Raw genomic sequence first — 22,693 nt, 5'->3', positions numbered from 1 at the left:
CATTATGTTTTGCTTTTTCTAGGGTGTAGCTTGCCTCATTATGTTGGGCTTTACCATTTATCATTCTTTGTATGACTGGATTTGTAGAAAGATATTGTGTAAATTTGTTTTTGTCATGGAATATCTTGGTTTCTCCATCTATGTTAATTGATAGTTTTCCAGCATACAGTAACCTGGGCTGGCCTTTGTGTTTTCTTAGGGTCTGTATGACATCTGTCCAGGATCTTTTGGCTTTCATAGTCTCTGGTGAGAAGTCTCTTATAATTCTGATAGGTCTCCCTTTATATGTTACTTTACCTTTTCCCTTACTTCTTTAAATATTCTTTGTTTTTTTTTTTAATTGGTGGTTTGACATTACATGACATGAGGAGTTTCTTTTGTGCTCCAATCTATTTGGAGTTCTTTAGGGTTCTTGTATGTTTATGGGTATCTCTTTCTTTTGGTTAGGAAAATTTTCTTCTTTGATTTTGTTGAAGATATTTACTGCTCCTTTGAGCTGGGAGGCTTCACTCTCTTCTATACATATTATCCTTAGGTTTGGTCTTCTCATCGACTCCTGGATTTCCTGTATTTTTTGGACCAGTAGGTTTTTTCTGTTTTATATTATCTTTGATAGCTGTGCTAATGATTTCTATGGAATCATCTGCTCCTGAGATTCTCTCTTCTATCTCTTGTATTCCGTTTGTGATGCTTGTATCTACGGCTCCTTGTCTCTTCCTTTGGTTTTCTATATCCTGGGCTGTCTCCCTTCGTGCTTTTTTTATTGCTTCTATTTCCACTTTTAATTCCTTTTCCTGTTTGTGTTTTCCTGGAGTTCTTTCAGGGATTTTTGTGATTCCTCTCTATAGGCTTCTACTTGTTTATTTATGTTTTCCTGCATTTCTCTAAGGGAGTTCTTCATGTCTTTCTTGAAGTCCTCCATCATCATAATCAAATGTGATTTAAAATCAAGTGCTTGCTTTTCTGGTGTGTTTGGATATTCAGTGTTTACATTGATGGGAGAATTGGGCTCTGATGATGCCTTGTAGTCTTGGTTTCTGTTGCTTGGGTTCCTGTGCTTGCCTCACTCCTTCAGATGTCTCTGGTGTTACCTTGTTCTGCTATTTCTGACAGTGGCTAGACTGTCCTATAGGCCTGTTTGTCAGGAGTGCTGTAGACCTGTTTTCCTGTTTTCTTTCAGCCAGTTATGGGAACAGAGTGTTCTGTTTTCATGTGTGTAGTCTTTAATATCTACTAGTCTTCCACTGTTCCTGTGGGCCTGTGTCCTGAGTCTACCAGGTCACTTGGAGCAGAAAAGTTGTTCTTACCTCTGGTTGAGGGACTGAAGTTGCTCCTGAGGGGCTGCTTTCGAGCTCTCCGTGAGGGACGCAACCAGAAGGGTCTGCCCAGCCTTTTCCCATGGCCCTGGTGTACTGGGGTCCCAGATGGCATTAGGTGTTTTCCTCTGGAATCAGAAATGTGGGGTTGGGGATTTAGCTCAGTGGTAGAGCGCTTGCCTAGGAAGCGCAAGGCCCTGGGTTCGGTCCCCAGCTCCGAAAAAAAACAGAAATGTGGGCAGAGTGTAGTGTCTTCTGGTTTCCCAAGCGTGTCTGCCCCTCTTAAGGTTTAGCTCTTCCTCCCATGGGATTTGGGTGCAGGGAACAGTTGACCGCGTCCCTTCTGGTCTGGGCAGTGTCTGGACCACAAGGGACCTGCCACTTGAGTCGAGTTTTTGTTCTTAGCTCTTCTGACTGGTGTGAGGTGAAATCTAAGGGTAGTTTTGATATGCATTTCCCTGATGACTAAGTATGTTGAACATACTTTAGGTGCTTCTCAACCATTCAATCTTCCTCAATTGAGGATTCTTTGTTTAGCTGTATCTCATTTTAAGTAGTATTATTTTATTCTCTTGAGTCAGTTTTCCTAATTTATGTATTATACCTGAATCAAGTTTGAGTCAACAATATTCAGTATCATTTTCAAAAAACCCTGAGTTACCAATGGCATTATGTTTTAGCTTCAAACTTTACTTTGCTGATTTTAGTTTTCTGTACAGAATGAGCAAACAATTTGCCAATTTATATATTCTTTTTATAATGCACTCTGAATATTTACTTAATAATAGTTTCCCTTTAGTTTCATATGAGGATCATTTTTAATGTAATGGCACTAAAATGTTCTGTAATTAAAACAAACATAAAATTCCAACACCAAATATAGAAGCTCAGACCAAAAAGTGATCTGTGCCACCCACCTGCTGGCAAGTCTCAGTCTTTCTTCTTTTTTGTGTAATCTAATATCCTAATTACCCTGACATCTCTTTATATAACTCTATGTAATCATTTTATTTAATTAAATATATACCATGTTACAGTTAACCATACCTAAATATTTTACTGACATTCTATTTTCTACATATTACACATCTCAGCTTATTTCTTAATATTAAATTTTGAATTATAAGTATATAAATAAGAATACTAGTCAATGATTCCAAATTACTAAGAACACTATTCATAACCAATAATATTATTTATTATTGAAAAACTCTAAAGATGTTACAAAAATTTACGACATTTAAATTTGTATAAAAGGTCAAACAATGTGCAAGAAGAAAAACCACTTACTGGGTTCTAATGGTTCCTCCTATTGAATTAATTAGATTTTTCATTAAGTAAGCTTGTGATCTGATTAGGACTATAATTATTTAATATGCCTTTGTGTACACAGGAGGGATAGTCATAGTATATAAAAGAATCAACAAAACTGTTTGCTTCATCTGGTACCTGTTTAAACCTTTTAATAGTTTTATGAAAAGATTTAAGTTGCATTGTATAAAAATGTTCTAGAAAATTATACATTGTAACATATATGGACACAAATACAGATACATATCTGAGAAAGAGAGAGAAAGAGGGGTGAGGGGAGGAGAGAGAGACTATATATCTCTGAGGTTAACTATAATGCAGTCAACTTTTTAAGTTACCTTTCCAAATGGACTAGTTAAAACAGATATAACTGATCATTCCACATGAGTTATCATCATGTAGATCAGGGATCCATAATAAGAAATCAATTTCAGTGGCATTAATGTTATCAATTACTTGAAGTAAGAGGTCCTGCTAAAATGGCCAGGGATTCATAGAAATCAGTAATTTATCAGACAGTAAAATCTGCAGGATTTAGGTGTAAATCACACATAGCCACCTTTTCGACAATTACATAAAGAGAGCAATTGAGGGAACCAGTACTTGCCTCCTCCACTCTTGCTTCCCTTCACAAATGAAACTTTTATCATGAAGCAGAAGCACATGTTCACAGGAGCCTGATATAGCTGTCTTTTGAGAGGCAGTACCAGAGCCTGCTACAAATGAGGATGTTTGCAGCTAACCATCGGACTGAACATCTGAACTGCAATGAAGGAATTAGAGTGAGGACTGAAGGAGCTAAAGGGATTTGCAACCCCATGGGAATAAAAACAACATCAATCAACCAGACAGCTCATAATTCCCATGAACTAAACCACCAACCAAAGAGTACAAATGGAGGGACCATTGGCTCCAACCATATATGTTACAAAGGATGGCATTGTCTGGAATCAGTAAGAGCAGAAGCCCTTACTCCTGCGAAAGCTTGTTTCCCCACTGTAGCGGGACCGCAGGGTGGCAAGTTGGGTGTGGGTGGGTAGGAGTGAGAAGATCTTCATAGAAGCATTCAGAGGGGAGAGCGAGAATGGGAAGGGGAAAGGGACTAACATTTGAAATGTAAATACATAAAATATACATTAAAAAAGAAGAAAAAAAGTAGATGTGTATAAGTTAATGTCTCACCTAAAATTGCAGAAGGAGAAGACTGGGGTCTTTTTATTTTCCTTATTTTCTCTATATAAGCCTTTATTTGTGTGCATCACATGAAAAGGGGCGAGAGCATAATAAAAATAGGAAGAGGTAAGGTGTCCCTACTTCAGTGAGTGACAGAGCATTGCACACACTCACAGAGGTGTGGAGTGATGAGACTCATTTTGTATGTTTTAAAGCACCATGGCATGAATAAAAATGAAGTTCAACAGATAGCAAAAATAAAGTATGATAATAAAACTATTAGGGTTTATGTACTTTGAAATTAACCAGGGGATTAAATTGAGCACATGTAAAATAGTACTGAAAGAGTTTCAAGACCATATAAGCAAGGAATTAATACTTTCCACCTTCTGTGATATGTGACAGTACAAGTTCCCTGTTCATAGACTCCTGTAAATCTTTGCTTAGCAGGTAGTTGGATTTAATAAAAACAAGAAGTTGTTTCACTAGTAGAATGATGTCTTAGAATTTGCCTGGCTTTATTCTGAGAAAATTTGAGAAAGTTGGAAGTGTCTTCAAATATGTGCAATTTAACTATTGATCCCATCTTAGATTTTTTGAGTTCTTGCATCTATGTATCACAAGTTTTCTTCTTTTATTAACCTCTGTATTTTACTTTTTATCTGTAGGTCTGTCTTAAAATTAAGTATTATTTTCATAGAGGTGCATAGATATACACGGATGCTTAGAATAATCTTGGTATTAACTAGGCTGACATTTAATATTAGTTTGCTACCAGAATGAGTAAACAAGTGACTCTGTAGCCAAAGAATGTACTACACTACAAAATTGGGAGTTACAAAACACTAATGTAGGATAAAGACACATATTAATAAGTTTGTTTTTAACTTCAATTATTTAATGCAAATTAAATACATCAATTCATTTCTATAACATAATACTTGCTCCTTGAGATTTCTTGTTTTTTCACTTTATAAATAGTAAAAATGAGGATTCAGTTTTAGGAAAATGTATATGCCTATGTCTTACATGTTATGTAATTCATATACTTGTTCCTACTACCAAATTACATATAACGTAGTTCATCTTTAAGAAAATATCACTTATACATAAAGTCAAATCTTGTAATTGTAGACCACAGTATAATGATAACCTCTATGAATTTGATTCTGAATTAACATGTGATAATGACAATTCACTTATATTATAAGAATAATAAATATAAATTCAACTTAAGTTAAGAATATCTTGAATATATTTGAACATTTTATATTGAACCATTTGGTATTAATCCTTAACAACTGTTTTAACTGTAAGCAAATCACAACTGAAATTTAAATCTCAGAATTTTGATAGGCAGTATTTATTTCTCATTTGTATCCATACTATATTGCATTCCTATAGTTTATCATATAGTTTAAATTGAACACACATTTGAATTTTTAATTGGGTTCTAATCTTGGAAATTTCATAGTTTTAGCATCTTATTTAATTCAATACGATACAAATTTTCGTGCAAATGAAAATTGGCAAAAAATATTTTAATTTCAAAATTGATAATATCAGTTCACTGGGAGAATGATGTGATACATTTCGGTGATACTGGGGGAGATGAAATAGAAGGTCAGATGTACATAATTAGTATATATTAATTATATGTAATGTATCATGCAATTACAAATGCATATAAATCAGATATTTTAAGAAGAAAATGTAAATATTTTGTTTATTTTCAATTAGTTTTCAATTTTTTAAACCTTTGACATTACATTTATATAAGTACCTGTTAGTTCTTCTTTTTATATGTTTATAAATTAAGACTTAGGATATTGGTATATTGTTGAATTATATGCTAGTCAGTATTTTAAACTGTGGCACATATTTAAGAAAGTAAATGTTAAATTTTACTAATAAATTTTTAAATTTGACCTCCATCAATTCTTGGAAAACTTTTTTTTGCTTATTCTCAACAATTTGTTTTTTTATTCAATTTACATCCAGTTCTTAGTTCCCATCCCTCCTCTCCTCCTAGGCTTTCTCGTGTAGTTCTTATTCCCTAGTACTATGGGAAGGTACCACTTTGGTACCACTCCACCCTGGGACATCTATTCCCAGAAGGAATACGTACCCCTCTTCCATGGAGGTCCAGAAACTTGAGGTAGGAAAAGGAGCTAATATCAGGCAACAAAGTCAGAGAATGTCTCTGCTCCAATTGTTCTGGGACCCACATGAAGGTGAAACTGTGCATCTGATAGAAACACTTTCAATACCTAAGTCCAGTCCCTGCATGCTCTTTTGTTGATCTTCAGCCTTTGTGAGTGCCTCCTTGGTCCCATTAGTTGACTCTGTAGGTCTTTTTGTCTCCTTTATTCCTCCTGCTTATTTAATTTTATTTCCCACTTTACTAAAATATTCCCAAACTCCACCTGATGTCTTGTAGTATATATCTGCATCTGTTTCTATCTGCTCCCAGATGAAACCTCTCTGGAGACAGGTATGCTAGGATTCTGTCTGTAAACCTAGCAGAATATTACTATTAGTTTCATGGATTACTTTTCTATTATTATATTTTTTCAAAACTTCTAATGACTTGCATGCTCTTCTTTTTGTCATACATAATTTCTGGGCTTGTTCCATGTGTTTCAAGTATTATGCTTTTCATACTTATGAAAGTCTACATTTAAATTTTGATTTACTTATTTAAAGTTCTTCCAAATGCAATACATGATTTAAAAGCATCAGATAATTTTGAGAAAATAAAGAAGTATTATTCTTTATGTCTTTCTAAGTAAATCTTTTAGATAGTCAAGTTTCATAGATATACACACAAAAAATACGATAAACACTGTCCTATTTACTAAATTTTGAGAAACATTATCACTATTAGGCCAGCAATTTCATAGATTTAAAATCATTTGGTGTTACTTTAAGGACCAACGTATTATAATTCTCTTCTTAGCCCTCTTCTTCGTCCATTCAGCATGCTATTTCAAAGGTTATTTTAGTGGAATTATCCAGCAAGGTCTCCCCTCTCTATAGTAATAAATGATAAAATAAGAACAGGTAGCTTGAGGGCTACCTAATATGTCTTGATTTCTTAGTGCCTTTTCATAATTTTCTCACCATATTTTTATTCATAATGTGAGATGACTATGTATTAATGAGTAAAGGGTAAGTAGGTGATATTTTCATTTATTTTGTTTCTTGGATTTAGAACTTTGAGTATGCCTGCAAATGCTTGGCCCATTTATTCCTTTGGTCACAGCAATCAGATAATCTGGGCTGCAAATTATTAACTTGCTGGTCTACACCATAGAAACTTGTTCACTTTTGGATTAATAAACTAGAAATAATCCAATTTTTATGATATCATGTATTAAATGTCACTTTGTCGATAAATATTAGTATATGAGAAATTATGAAAATTGCCTTTTATACACAAATTGTCAATATACATGCTTATTTTTATTTGGTTTGAGACAAGGGAGAAATTAAGTAGGTAGTAAAATAAAGTATTGTGCATTTATTAAAGTTTAATAGAAAACATGGTTTTAGGGATGATATATATATATATAGAAACATACACACACACACACACACACAGAGAGAGAGAGAAAGAGAGAGAGAGAGAGAGAGAGAGAGAGAGAGAGAGTGAATAGACAAAGTCAAAGTCAAAGGATTATCACTACACATACAAATGTAAAACTATACCATGTTTTGTACATTTGTGTTTTATATTTTAACAAGAATTATTGCTACCAGTAAATTATACACAACTATCCAGAATGTATAAAACAAGGATCTGACTTGTAACAGTGGCTCTTCTTTCTTTAAAATCTGAATGGATCAAAAAAATAAACACAATTCTATTCATTCCTAATAAGTTGTCACCAGAAAACATACTAGGTAAAAATCAGTGCATTTTCTTCTGAGGATCTTCTTTCTATTGAAGCTATTTCTTAGGGTAATTCATTGTAAAGCAATGGAATTATTGTAATATATATATATATTAGTGTTAAAATAAGTGGTATCAATTGAAGTTGAAGAAAAGCTCATAGTTTTTGATGAGAATGTAATAAAATCTATAAAACTTTAGTATGACTAACTTGCTGATGCTGGACATAATTAGATATTAAAGGTTTTATTGAAAATTTGGTGTTCTTCCTGAATTCAAATTAAATGAGAGACTTTTTATATCTGAAAATTACCCACAGCTGTCTTTACAGTCTTCTATGAAGCTGTCATTGAAAGGTTACTGATATTTTTCTACTTCATTTTAATGCCGGACCAATAATCCTATTGTTGTACATTGAAACAGAACTAGTAACATTGAAACAGAAACTTTTTAAATTCTGTTTGATTCCGGTATTTCCTATTTCAAATTCTCTTAGCAGTACATATAGAAAAAGGCAGTGTATATATAAAAAATAATGCCTCAATTTATTAATTTGTCTAAAGCTATAGAACATTACTAGTATCAGTTTTAGTAATTTTGAAAATCTATATTTAGTGATACTGAGTTCAATTACATTTTTCTTAACTATATTTACTTAAAGCTTTACAGTGGAATTGGCTTGTCTCTGATGAAAACAAACTGTGTTGTTGAGCACAGCAGCCATCAGTTGTTTTTATGTCTTCCTTTAGAGATGAGGCTTGTTCAATATTTCTATACTATTTACACCCCATGGCATGTAAACTGGCGTTACATTCAGGTCTTGTTCTGTCAACCACAGTGTTAAGATGTTTTGGTGTAGATTCACTCTCATATCTGGAAGAGAGTTGCTTAGAGTAGACTTTTGCCCTTGGGTATTTAAAACCTTTCTGCTCCCTTCTTTATGACATTCCCTGAACCTTTCTTAGGTAAGCTGTTTCGTTGTGTTTTGCATGCACCGACTCTGGCTGGATACACAACTTTCAACAACTCTATGATTTTTGACCAATCTAGATTTCTGCAGTAGCCACTGTCTGTTAAAAAAAGAAGTCTATTTGATGAGGAATGAGAAATTCTGTTTTTGCTGTGTATAGGGATACATATTTAGAATTCAAGTAGAAGCTACATCAATTCAGAAAAATAGCAATAGTAATGTTTTTGCTAGGATCTATGTTTAATCCAGCCACAATGTCCTAGATATGTTTAGAATACTAGCATTAGTTTCCCTGCCTCTGAATGAGCCCTTTGTGCAATTAGACGGCTGCTGTTACTCACAAGATAAACCTGACACTATACCATGAATGGAGATTAATTTTATATATCTAGTTACCTCAACTGAGAAATAAATGTGAAAAAAATATATATATATAGTGTGTAACTAGCACAGATATGTTCTTAATTGCTATATAAAAGTCAATTGTGTTTATGTTGTATATGTTTCATATTTTCTTAATCCATCAATCTGCTAATGAACATCTATGTTGTAACGAGTTTTGGCTATTATGAAAAGTGAACCCCAGAGAGACTTGATGTAACAAGGTTGGGGAATACCCTGGAGAAGCCTGCCCTCTCAGAAGAAAGGTAAGGTGCAAGGAGGAAGGACTCTGTAAGGGGGATACAAGGAAGAGGGCAGTGTTTGGTATGTATAGAAATAATTAAAAACTTAAAAGATTGGAACAATGAAATTATAAGAATAAATATCTCTGTTCTGAACAGAGAGTCATTTCAGTATATACATATTTGTACTATTAGTCATTCATGCTAATGAATTTTAATTTTTCAGTCTTAATTTTTCAGTCTTTTGCATGTGTTAACTAATAGTACAAAATTAATTAGTAGCCAACATTGCACATCAAATATTTTTGCTTGTGAATATTTCAATGTGAGTCAGTAAGGAATATGCCACATCATATATCATAGTACATTTATTATATGTAAAGCTGAAATTTAGTAATATTGTTAAGGTTTTACTTAAATTACTTAAATAAATATTATATTACTTAAATATCTCAGTAAAATTTTAAGTACTTAAATATCTATTATATTACTTAAATATCCAAGATGTATAGTTAAGTATGAAATGGCTAGTCCTGCACAGATATCTCTAAGTGCTTCCTGGCTTTCACTCCTACAACTTGAGAATCCTACAAGGATTCTCAAAAGAAATCCAAAATACATGATAAAAACATCTTTTTAGCAACATTGTTGACCTCTGCATTGTGTCCAGTTGATGTATGTGAAATTTTCAATTTATTCTAAAGAGAACTTGTTTTATCAAAGGTCATAACTACATTTATCTCTGGTTATAATGATAAAGTTTAGAATATTCTCCTGGATTATACTAATCTGTGTGTGTGTGTGTGTGTGTGTGTGTGTGTGTGTGTGTGTATGTCTGTGTGTATACACACATCCAATATATTGAAAAGAAAGAGATTGTCAGTGAGAATGTGGAACAGAGACTCAAGGAAAGGGCATCTAGAGACTGTCACACATGGGGATGCATCCCACATGCAGTCACCAAACCCAGACACTATTGGGGATGCCAAGAAGTATATGGTGACAGGAGCCTTACAGAGCTGTCTCCTGAGAGGCTCTGCCAGAGCCTAACAAATACAGAGGCTAATGCTTACAACCAAACATTGGACTGAGAATGGTGTCCTGAAAGGAGAAGTTAAAGAAAGAACTCAGAAATCAGTGAGAGTTTGCAAAACCATAGAAAGAACAACAATATCAACCAGCCAGACTTCCCAGAGCTCCAAGGGACTAAATCACCAACCAAAGAGTACCCATTACTCCAGCGACATATGTAGCAGAGGATGACCTTATTAGGCATAAGTGGGAGGAGAGACCTTAGGTTCTGTGAAGACTCGATGCCTCAGTGTAGGGGAATGCCAGGGCAAGGAGGTGGGAGAGAGTGGGTGGGTAAGGGGTGAGCACTTTCATGGAGGCAGGGAGTGGGGGAATAGGATAGGGATTGTCCACAGGGGAAACCTGGAAAAGGGGATAACATTTGAAATGTAGATAAAGAAAATATGTAATAAAAAATTGAAGGAGAAAAGAGTCTATGAAAGGGTTTTGAAGGAGAAAAAGTAGGAAATTCAGAATGGAATTACATTCTTTACATTTTTATTTTATTTCATTTTATTTTATTTTTTATGGCAACATCCAGGTAAACATGGTGCCAGAAGAGGCAAGAGTTCTACATCTTCTTTAAATGTATTTTTATTGGCTATTTCATTTATTTGCATTTAAAATATCATCCTTTTTCCCAGTTTCCACACCAGAAGGTCCCTGTCCCATCACCCTTCCCCTGCTTCTAAGAGGGTGCTCCCCAATTGACCCTCATACTCACCTCACTGCCCTAGCATTCCCTTATACTGGGGCATTGAGCCTTCACAGGACTAAGGGCATTTGTGTTCTCTTAGAGTCTGTATGACATCTGTCCAGGATCTTCTGGGTTTCATAGTTTCTGGCGAAAAGTCCGGTGTGATTCTGATAGGTCTGCCTTTATATGTTACTTGACCTTTTTCCCTTACTGCTTTTAATATTCTTTCTTTATTTTGTGCATTTGGTGTTTTGACTATTATGTGACAGGAGGTGTTCCTTTTCTGGTCCAATCTATTTGGAGTCCTGTAGGCTTCTTGTATGCCTATGGGTATCTCTTTTTTTAGGTTAGGGAAGTTTTCTTCTGTGATTTTGTTGAAGATATTTACTGGTCCTTTGAGCTGGGAGTCTTCACTCTCTTCTATACCTATTATCCTTAGGTTTGATCTTCTCATTGAGTCCTGGATTTCCTGTATGTTTTGGACCAGTAGTTTTTTCCGCTTTACATTATCTTTGACAGTTGAGTCGATGATTTCTATGGAATCTTCTGCTCCTGAGATTCTCTCTTCCATCTCTTGTATTCTGATGGTGATGTTTTTACCTACAGCCCCTTTGTCTCTTCCTTTGGTTTTCTATGTACAGGGTTGTCTCCCTTTGTGCTTTCATTATTACTTCAATTTCCATTTTTAATTCCTTCGCCTGTTTGTTTGTGTTTTCCTGGAATTCTTTCAGGGATTTTTGTGATTCCTCTCTATAGGCTTCTCTTGTTTATTTGTGTTTTCCTGCATTTCTCTAAGGGAGTTCTCCATGTCTTTCTTGAAGTCCTCCATCATCATGATCAAATGTGATTTTTAAATCTAGATCTCGCTTTTCTGGTGTTTTGGATATTCAGTGTTTGCTTTGGTTGGAGAATTGGTCTCTGATGATGCCATGCATTGTTCGTTTCTGTTGCTTGGGTTCCTGTGCTTGCCTTATGCCATCAGGTTATCTCTGGTGTTACCTTGCACTGCTATTTCTGACAGTGGTTAGACTGTCCTTTAGGCCTGTGTGTCAGTAGTGCTTTAGACCTCTTTTCCTGTTTTCTTTCAGCCAGTTATGGGGACACAGTGTTCTGCTTTCAGGCACGTAATCGTTCCTGTCTACTGGTCTTCAGCTACTCCTGTGGGCTTTCCTGAGTCTAGCAGGCAGGTCACTTTGAGCAGAAAAGTTGGTCTTATCTCTGGTCTTGGGCCTTAATTCGCTCCTCAGGGGCTGTGCTTCAGCTCGCTGTGAGGACAGCAACCAGAAAGGCCTGTGCCACCTTCTCTGGGGTCCCTGTGCACAGGGGCCCAGATGGTGCTAGGCATTTTCCTCTAGAGTCAGAAATGTGGGCAGAGAGTAGTCTCCTCTGGCTTCCCAGGTGTGTCTGCCCCTCTGAAGGTCTAGCTCTCCCTCCCATGGGATTTGGGTGCAGGCAGCTGTTTGACGGGGTCCCTTCATATCGGTGCGAGGTCTGGACCGCAGTGCTCCTGCAGCTTGAATGTCCCTATCTTCCTGTTCCCAGCAGGAATCAGTAAATTTAACACATCATATTAGTAGGCTTAAGTCAGAAATCACATGATTTCTGTGACTGATGCAAAAAAAGCGTTTAACAAAAGTCAACATTACTGGATGATGAAAGTTCTAAAGGAGTGAAAATGTGGACAGCACATGACATAAAAAATACATATAAAATAAACCAATATTCAACAGTATACCAACTATGAAAATCTGGGAACTGTCTTGTCTAAAGTTTGGAAAAAATATTGATAATTTACTTCTCTCTCTGTATGTATAGTTATATAAATTATATCAAATGAAATTTCTACTTCTGAAACAAAGAACATGGTTAAAAGCAATTGGCCTTTTGACCCAAAACATGTTGGGACTATAACTTGTTCAGGCACAAAGGTGGAGCAGAGATAGGGATAATGCCAAACCAATGATTGTTGTGGGAAGGAATGGGGATTCCACAAGTACACAAATCAACTAATCTCAAGGTTTGGGGGAATTTAGAGATGGAACCATCAACCAAAATGCTAATATGTACTAGATCTGTCTCCCTGCTGCCTTCTACCCACCTATGGTACAGATGTGCTGCTTGGTCTTCATGCAGGTCCCCAACACATGGAGCTGGGCTATCCCTAAATATGTTTTTTATTTGTGGATTTGTTCCTTTAACTGTGCTGCCTTATCTGCCTTATCTGGTCCTAGTCCTGCATAAACTTGATGTGCCAGAGTGGTATGATCCTCCGGAAGGGGGCCTTTTTCTTCTCAGGAGAAAAGATGTGGAGGATCTGTTGGAGGGTTGCTGGGAAGAGAGTGTAGCTGGAATTGGGATGTCAAATGAGTATGTAAACTAATGGGGAAAAGGCTAATTGGGAAGAAAAGGGCTTATTCCGGTTGTACTTCTACATTATAGTTTACCATCATAGCAACTCAGGACACAAATTCAAACCAGGTAGGAACCTTGAATAAGCAACTGGTGAAGAGGCCATGGTGAAATGATACTTACTGGATTCCCCCCAATGGCTTACTCAGCGTATTCTCTTATAAACAATAAGACCACAAGCCCAGGGCAGGCATCCCTCACAATTGGATGGATCATCCTCCAGTCATCCCTAATTAAGAAAATAGCTTATAGCCAAATCTCATGAAAACACTTTTGTTAAATTGAAGCTTCCTCCTTTAAGATGGTAAAAGCTGTTGTGAAGTTGACACAAAACTAGCAAGGGCATGGATTTTAGCCTAAAGAGACATACTTAAAAAGAGAAAGACATAACATGGATAAGAATAGAAACAGAAAAACTCAAACTATGCCTGTTTACTATGACACAAATTATACCTGAAAGAACCTATGAACTTCAAGAGGAATTTTTAAGCCTAAAAATTATTTTAAGTAAAGTAGGAAGTAAAATAAAATAAACTTGTAAAACCAGCTGCTATTTTGTAAGTCAATAATAAATCTTTTACTTAAGAAAATTTGATGTAACTTCATAGTCACAATATGTTAAGCATAAAATAACTACTGGAGTAATCTTTCTAAAGCTATTTAAAACCTTTGTAATTAAAACTTTAAGCAATGAAAAATGAGATAAGCAAATAAAAGGCCTTGTATATTGCTGAATTAGAGTTATATGTATTTCCCTTCAAAATTCCAATAGCATTTTACCAAAACTAGAGAAAAAAGCATAAGCAGAAAGAGAGATAAGCCAAAGCCTTTGCAAGCAGGAACTATTTCTGCAGTTATCATACTCTAACCCAACATTGCACTGCAGTGCCTACTGGGGCAATATCAGACATGTAACTGAGTCCCAAGAATGGCACAAACGGTTGACTAACAAATACATATCTATGGTTACCTAATATACATATAATGTATAGAGATATGAAGAACTGCAATTTATACACAAAAAGGGACAAAAAGGAAATCCCTTTCAATCATTATATAGGCTTATAAACTGAGTATAGTTCTCACATGATGAAACATAACTAACTAGTAAATTATTTTTTAAATATATCAGACATACATAGTCATAAAGAAATCACAAATTAGGATTCAATTACACTTATGTCAGAAAGGTTGTCATCAAGTAAATAGATGGTAATATTAGTAAAAAGATAAGTATGGCCACTTTGGGAATCAGCTTAGTGATTTGTGAAATATTTCAAGCTAGAACCCATTATATGAATTAGTTATATCCTGCTTTGGCATATAACGAAAGGAATGTAAGCCCTACTGTGAAACATGTTCATGTTTTTAACTAATATATTCATAAGAGCAGTGCAATATGGAGAATCTAATTGTTCATTAACAATAAATGGCAAATACTATGCTGTAAATGTAATATGTATATAAATATATGTATGTCAACAAAAGTGAAATTTGAACAAAAATTGGTGGAGAGCTGGACTTACATATGTATGTGTGTGTATGTGGGTGTGTGCAAATGTTTGTATATGCATATATAGAGATATGCATATTTATGTATCTATGTGAATAATATATGTAAGTGAGAGTATGGTATCTGGATTAGTTTTATTGACACACTCTCTAGTGTTCAAATATGAGGAGACCCCAACTGAGAAAATTTCTCCTTAAGATGTAGCTGCAGGTAAGCCTGTAGGGCCTATTCTTCATTAAAGATTGATATGGAAGGGCCGAGCAACTGTGGGTGAGGCCATCAGGTAGGCAGGTATTACTGAGTTCTATAAGTACTAAGCAAACCATGGGCACATCCCGAAAGTTACAACTCACTTCTGCTACAGATTCCATCCCTATTTGGGTTTATATGCTGAGTTACTTTGTTGACAAACAGTAATGTTGAAGTATAATCAAAATAAATCCTTTCCTCCAAAGTTGATTATTCACATGGTGTTTCATTAGAGCAATGATAACACTTAAATAAGACAGGTAGATAATGGGTAAGGCATCCAATTGAGGAAAAATGAGATTTTGAGAAAGGAAATATGAGCAACATAGAATATTTGTGACAGAAAAGCATAAAAGGAATGACTTTGAGTCAATGTGTGAAATGAGTGAGTAGCAGAGTAGCTGAGAAGATAGCATTAAAGGACAGACACAAATAATCGATACATGGAAATGAACTGTATTGTTTTTATGATAATTAAAGTGACCAAGTAAAAAAGAAAAAGTCATAATGGAAAAATATCATTTATACAGTTGGTCAATTTGATCTTCCTCTGACTTCTAACACTAAAACACAGTTGACCAAATTGAGACATTTCTTTTCTAACAGTTCTTCCATATTGTAAGTACTATCTTCCAATTATTGCTTAAGCTTTTCTCACAAAATTTAATATTTCTTGTTTAAATATTTATACAGTAAAAAATATTTTCAATATTCCTTTGACTTAATCTTTGTTTTATGAGCTAGTTAGATGTGGACTATTTCAGCTAGAGATTTCTAAGACATCTCTCTCCTAGAAAATTCTAATATAATTACATTTTATTATAGAATAGTCTTTCATGATTTATATTTATGTATACTTATATCCCTTTGAACATATTAAGACTAGTTCTGTGACAATCTAAGGTTTGAAAAAAACCCATAAAGTATTCAATGATAACTATTCTGTCTCCAGTGCTTATACAATTTCTGATTCTTATAACTTTATTTGAAAAATCTGGTATAGCTTCAAAAATAACCTTAGTTTGTGAGTAGATGTAACCTGTTGTTTATGTCTACTAGCTTAGAACATAATTATTTTGGCATATATTTCAAGCTTGTAATGAATATTTATCCTGGCATTGCTGGTTGCTGTAGCTTTCATGTGTTAGGTAATATACCTTTTGTGGCAAAGTTGTTCAAAATGTGTACTTTTTATTAACTCCCTGTGTGGGGAGCGGGTATTGTGGCAGTACCAAGATGGCGCCTGGGACTGCAGCTAATTCTCATGAATAGCATCTGACTTCCTCACACACCTGAAACTAGCCACATCCATTGTGCAGGCACACCATGATGCAAGATCAGGCCATGTGACGTGGACCTGTGAACTGAGATTACACAGTCTGGACTGAGGAGGTGGAGTTAAGGGACGATATAAGGGAGTGTGCTCGGGGGCTGAGGGAGAGAGGAGAAAAGAGAAAAGAAAGATTCCTGTTCGCATGTTGTAAGGTTCCTGAATAAACTGGTTTGAGAAGAAAGCTGTGTCGTCGCTCTTTTCTGCGGGGCGGAGACAGAAGCGACATCTCTGTCTATATTTTTAATTAATAATGGGAAATAAAATAAAACCTATGTCATTGCCTCAGTATGTGTGTAGGTGGAGTTTTACAGTTTGTTATTTGTTTTTAAATCTTAAAGCTTGATATTTAATGTTTAAATGTTTGCTATTTGACATATAAATGTTTAGCTTGTTTTGTCCTTTAATGAATGGATCCATTTAGCTTAGTGAAATATACTACATCATTTTTGACATTGTTATTTCTGGTGATAATATTGTGTTTGATAGTAAAAGTGATTCTAAGTTTATAGAGAAGTCCAAGAAGAAAATGTCTGGGAGAATTTTTCAGTACTTAGACCACTCAATGTGAAAGGAAAAAAAGTTGGACTTGTATCCCTAAAATCTATAAAACTGTTACATCCAGTGGTTAGCCTGCAATTCCATATTTGAAAAGCAGAAACTACCAGTATATGTCAAATACAGAGGCGAATGCCAGCAGCAAACCACTGAACTGAGAATAGGACCCCCATTGGAGGAATTAGAGAAAGGACTGAAAGAGCTGAAGGGGCTGGAGACCCCATAAGAACAACAATGAGAACTAACCAGAACTTCGAGGGAATAAACCAGTACCCAAAGGTTATACATGGACTAAACCTGGGCTCCAAATTCATAGGTAGCAATGAGTAGCCTTGTAGGGGCACCAGTGGAAGGGGAAGCCCTTGGTCTTGCCAAGGCTGGACACCAGTGTTCTGGATTGTTGGGGGGGGGCAGTAATGGGGTGGATGGGAAGTGGAAAGGCAGGGGTTAGGAGTCTGATGGACTGGAAACCGGAAAAGGGAATAACATTTGTAATGTAAATAAGAAATACCAAATTTAATAAATATGGAAGAAAAAATTAAAAGAAAAAAAGAAAAGAAAAGAAAAGCAGAGACACTGTATGTTTCTCCAGAGCAAGCTTCATAGCTAGAATAGCTATGAGAGCCATAGGAGTAAGCTCTGAGTTTCATCGAGAGACAGTTCTTATTGATAAAGATAAAGGATCAAGTGAAAAAATATATTTTCTTCTTGTTGTTTTGTTTTTTATTTTTATTTAAATAAAATATATGCATAACTGACATAGCTCTTTCCTCTTTCTGACCTCGTTTAATATCATAGAATTTTATCTTTGAATTATTGTTATAACATTCTATCTATTAATCTATCTCCCTAATAATCAATATCAATAATCTATTTGTATCTATATCAAAATCTTTATCTATATTATGTATATCATTCTCTCTATATTTAGTATGTGGTACTAAACTCCATAACTATATCTATCATCTATTTATATTTATCTATATCTATATCTATCTATGTGTGTGTGTGTGTCTATGTGTCTGTGTGTGTTTAAAGAGAAATTTATGTGTCATTTAATGAGGCTTGTAGGTATAATTATTGAAAACTGAATACTTGAGATTGAATAATTATATATCCTGATCATCTGTAAGGAAAATAATTCTTTTTTCTCAGCAGTTTTTAATAAAATATAGTTCTTCAACTAGGGATGGAGCCACATGTAATTTCTACCATTTGTATATGTCAGCTGATAATATTATTTTCGGGTATGTTTAATAACCACTGATATAACTCAAGAAGAGCTAATAACAAGATAAAAGAGATATGGAAGTGTAATATGAGAAAAATTAAAAAAATACATAAATGGGGGAAGGGAAAATCAAAAAAGAGGATCAGGGAGGAAAGATGGAAAATAGTACTCTATTAGTCAGGGTTTATTACAATCACATAAATTATGGAATGTATTTATATATTAAGGGAATTTATTGTGAATACAGTCCAACTAACCCAACAATGGGCAGCTATGAATTAGAAGTCCAAGAACCTAGTAGTTGCTCAGTCCTACCAGACTAGTCGTTTCAATTGATAATCTATATAATATCCTGAAGAAGTAGATTCCAACAGATGTGCAAGCAGACAAAGAAACATGAGTCTCTGTTCTTCAAATGTCCTTATTTAGTCCTCTAGCAGAAGGTGTGAACAAGATTAAAGGTGTATACCATCACTCCTGGATCTAGAACTTGCTTTCTTCCAGTCTGACCTTGAACTCTACATACCTCTGTCTTCTGGGATTAAAGGCATGTTCTACCTTGCCTTGGCCTAAGCTTTTCATGGCCCCTATGCCTCAATATCACCTTGTCAAGATCCAGGCCAGTAGCCTATGTCTTCCACTCTCAAGATCTGGATCACAAGTGTGCCCTACATTTCTAGATTGTACCTCATTCCAGATGTAGTTAAGTTAACAACAAGAAATAGCTATACAAATACTGTTTGAAAAAAACTTTAAGACATCATATTTTATATTTATATAATATAACCTGTAATATATATGTACATATATATGTCTTTAATGAAGTTATCTTACTTGGCTTACAATGCTCTCAGAAGAAAAATAGAAAACACATCACCAAGTTTAAAAGACTTCCGTTTAAGCTGTTCCTTGGTTCTGAGAGTACAATAGACCTCCGAGACATCTACTGTTGTTGTCATTTTTGCCTTTCAGATATTGGAGCTGAGTCCCTATTCTATGATGCCATGTGTTTCACATACAGAAGAGAAAAACCCATTATCTTCACTCAGTTGATTTATTTATTAACTCTAAAAGCAACCAGCCGAGCAATTTTTTTTTTTTTTTTTGGTTACAATAGTACCATTCAACTAGTCAACTACCCAGGACTATTAAGTTCATGGATTTTAGAAAATAATCTACTACCATCAACTTGATTGATCAGTATAATTTATAGCTGTATTTTAAATATTTTTACTTGTTCTCACATGTTTACATAGCTCTCACCCTTCATCAAAGAAACATCTCATTTCCAAGAGTCAGAAATCCTTTCAGAAATATACAATTGATCAAAAATAAAACAATTAATCTGGTGTTCTCAGTCCTAGTAGATACATATCCAACACAACACTTATATCTAAGGGTCAGGGAACATTGAAAAAGAGAGCGCTGAATAATTTTAAGAAACAAAGAAAATAAGGAAATCTGTTAGATTCTGCACCCATGATATCACAATAATATTGCTGCTTAAAGAAGATGCAAAGGAGTACAACAAAAATCATGTTAATGTGAAAGGGAGAAGTCTCACATGACTACAACCCTATACAGGAAAACCTAAAGGCAATCCATGACTATATAATTTATCTGTATAAAAAGACAGTAATTGTTCTACTGGGTTGGTGTCTTAATTGGTTGAACAAAACCAAGTGGTCAGTCATGAAATAATATACATTAAATCAAAACTAAATGGACTTGGGTACTTGCATTAATCTATTTATGCATCTACATTTGTAAAAATAATTCGAGCAAATAAGCCATGAACTGCAGAGAAAGTAAGGGGGTGGGCAGTGAGGGCCATTGGAGTAAAAAAAAAGGAAAAAGAGAAATATATTATTCCACATACAGTTTGAAATAATTTAGACAAAATCAGCCATTTATCATTCAATATGGTCTCTAGCAAAGAACACAGAGTTGATTTCTCCTTTGAGAAGATTTGGCATTCAATCATGGGATGCATAAAATTAATTATCAGTAGTACAGAGCTCATGATGTTGATTTCAAATGAGCTTCTCTATGTTCTACCCAAGCAATTATTTATCAATAATTTTACCTTGGCCAATAGTTTATAGAAAGAGAAAATGGCTGGGTTACATTTTGGGATAACATGCATCATCTCAGGTAATTATTTATTGTTGAGTATATTGAGGCATTAAAAAGACCAGTACTCTGTCTTGTGCTATTATGCCATTAATTATATGTACATACTAAAGCACACAAAGCACTTTGCAATGTATTCTTTAGATTGAATGCTTCTGATGTCTAACCAATGAGACTGTTCAACACTTGTCAAATGTCCTTGATATATTTTCATTACACTACTTTTATATCTATAGATGTATACTTTATCTTATTCTCAGTATTTTTAATTTGCCAGGAAGTGTGTGGTAAATCAATATCCCATTGGCAACTTCTAACAACATCTGCAGATTTTTGCCTTTACCTCAGTTCTTGTTGCAAGTATTATTCTTTGGTTAAGATGAACCAAGGGAAAGACAATAGTAAAAAAGAAGGACTGCAACGGGAGTACCTATAATCTCATATCATTGCTCCATATCTGAAATCTTAATCCTTGCTTTTAAATTAATGTATCTTTCCACTGTGAAATGTTTAGCTTCTAGACTTTCACAATGGATCTTATAACTAACTAATACATATAATACATATAGTTTTTATTATTAGTTTGTTTGTTGTTGTTTTGATGTTACTACAAGGATTCTCTACCATACTTATTAATTAACCAAAAAGAAAACCAAACCAACCAACCCTCCCCCCACAAAATTTACTTACTGGATTGGAATATAATTATCCTATTGAGAACTTTAGAAAATTATATGCCATTTTTCTCTCTTTGTTTTCCTGAGATAAGTATCTTATCCTTTACTATTTGTATTTATATCTATATTTATGTGTTATTCTAACTCCCCAGATGTGATTATACCTATAAGAAGGGAACTGTGGCTCACACTGTTCCTATCCCAGCTTAGTCACATGCAGGTTTCATTTTATATATGTGTGATCTTGCTCCACTATTTTTCAACAGTGTCTTTGTTCAAAACATGTTTATAAATCTTACCTTTTTCAGTCTCAGGTTCCCTGAAACTAAACCAAGAAATAACAGCTTAGTGAAAATAGTTATGTGAAGGGTGTACCATATACCCATGTGATGTATAAACTAGCAACAAAACAAGGAATAAAAACACAAATAAAAACTACATTATTGCAGGTGTCATTGCTACCTAGCAATAGTGCTTATTACTCTAGAATGTCTTTAAGGGGCATTATGTAGTGGTATTCAGAATCATCTTTCATGGAAACAAAGACAAATCCTTCTGAACTCACTGCATTTGTCAAAACTATAGTTTCACAGACAACATTTACTCCTGAGTTCTGAATTGTTAGTACCCGAGAAAAAAATATTTTCTTATACTTTTCATTACTCAAAAGCTGTCGGTATTAACTGCATTTTATGAAATGAATGCAAGTTGGAAGTAGACTTGGCTGTGAAAAGTGAAATGAACACAGCAATATTTTGATGTATTTTTCAATTTTCTTTGAATTTCATGAGCCTATAGTATTAGTTATAAAAATGACAATGGTTGCTAGGAGTTCTGTTGATAGAGAAAAAAATCAGTATCACACAGAGATATTAGGGTAAGTATACATAATATTGAATGTAGTATATTTTAAAGTACTTTAAAAATAATTAATGTATAAGTACTAATATGTTAGAAATTTTTAGTATGAACAGCCTTTGTGTACTTATCTATGTATATTTTTTCTCAGCACAAACTGATTGTTTTGTTTTTGTGTGTTGTTTTTTATGGATGTGGATACTCAATAATTCCTTTCTATAATATGTCTTTCTTAAGTACAGAATTTTTATTGTCATTATTAATTGGCACATTTTTCTTCTTTATATTTTAACTGCTGTACCTTGAGTTTTATGATTGTTTATACAAAAGGGTAGTGGCTCAGAAGAAGTAAGTAACAATTTAAAGGCCAAAGCACAAATTGGTGAACTAGTCAATATGAAATTCTATGTAGATTTTCCAAATTACCAAATTTCATATTGGATTCTGTAAATATTATTGAACACTAAATATAACCATGGTGAAGCTAAGCTTAGTTATACAATAAAGAAAACAAGTGTTTCTGTAATTTAAGTCCTGTGATCATGATGCATTAGAAAATAAAATGGCTTCATTAAGTGACCTTTCAGATGTATTTCCATCTAGTATTACTGATTTCAAGTAAATCCTAATATTACTTCAGGAAATATGATAGTCTTTCTGTACTTTGTTATAATTAATA

The sequence above is a fragment of the Rattus norvegicus genome, chromosome 2 (assembly GCF_021556685.1).
Source record: "Rattus norvegicus strain SHRSP/BbbUtx chromosome 2, alternate assembly SHRSP_T2T, whole genome shotgun sequence".
In the NCBI taxonomy this organism is placed as follows: domain Eukaryota; kingdom Metazoa; phylum Chordata; class Mammalia; order Rodentia; family Muridae; genus Rattus; species Rattus norvegicus.
The sequence above is the reverse complement of the archived record's forward strand: the minus strand, read 5'-3'. Positions refer to the sequence as shown.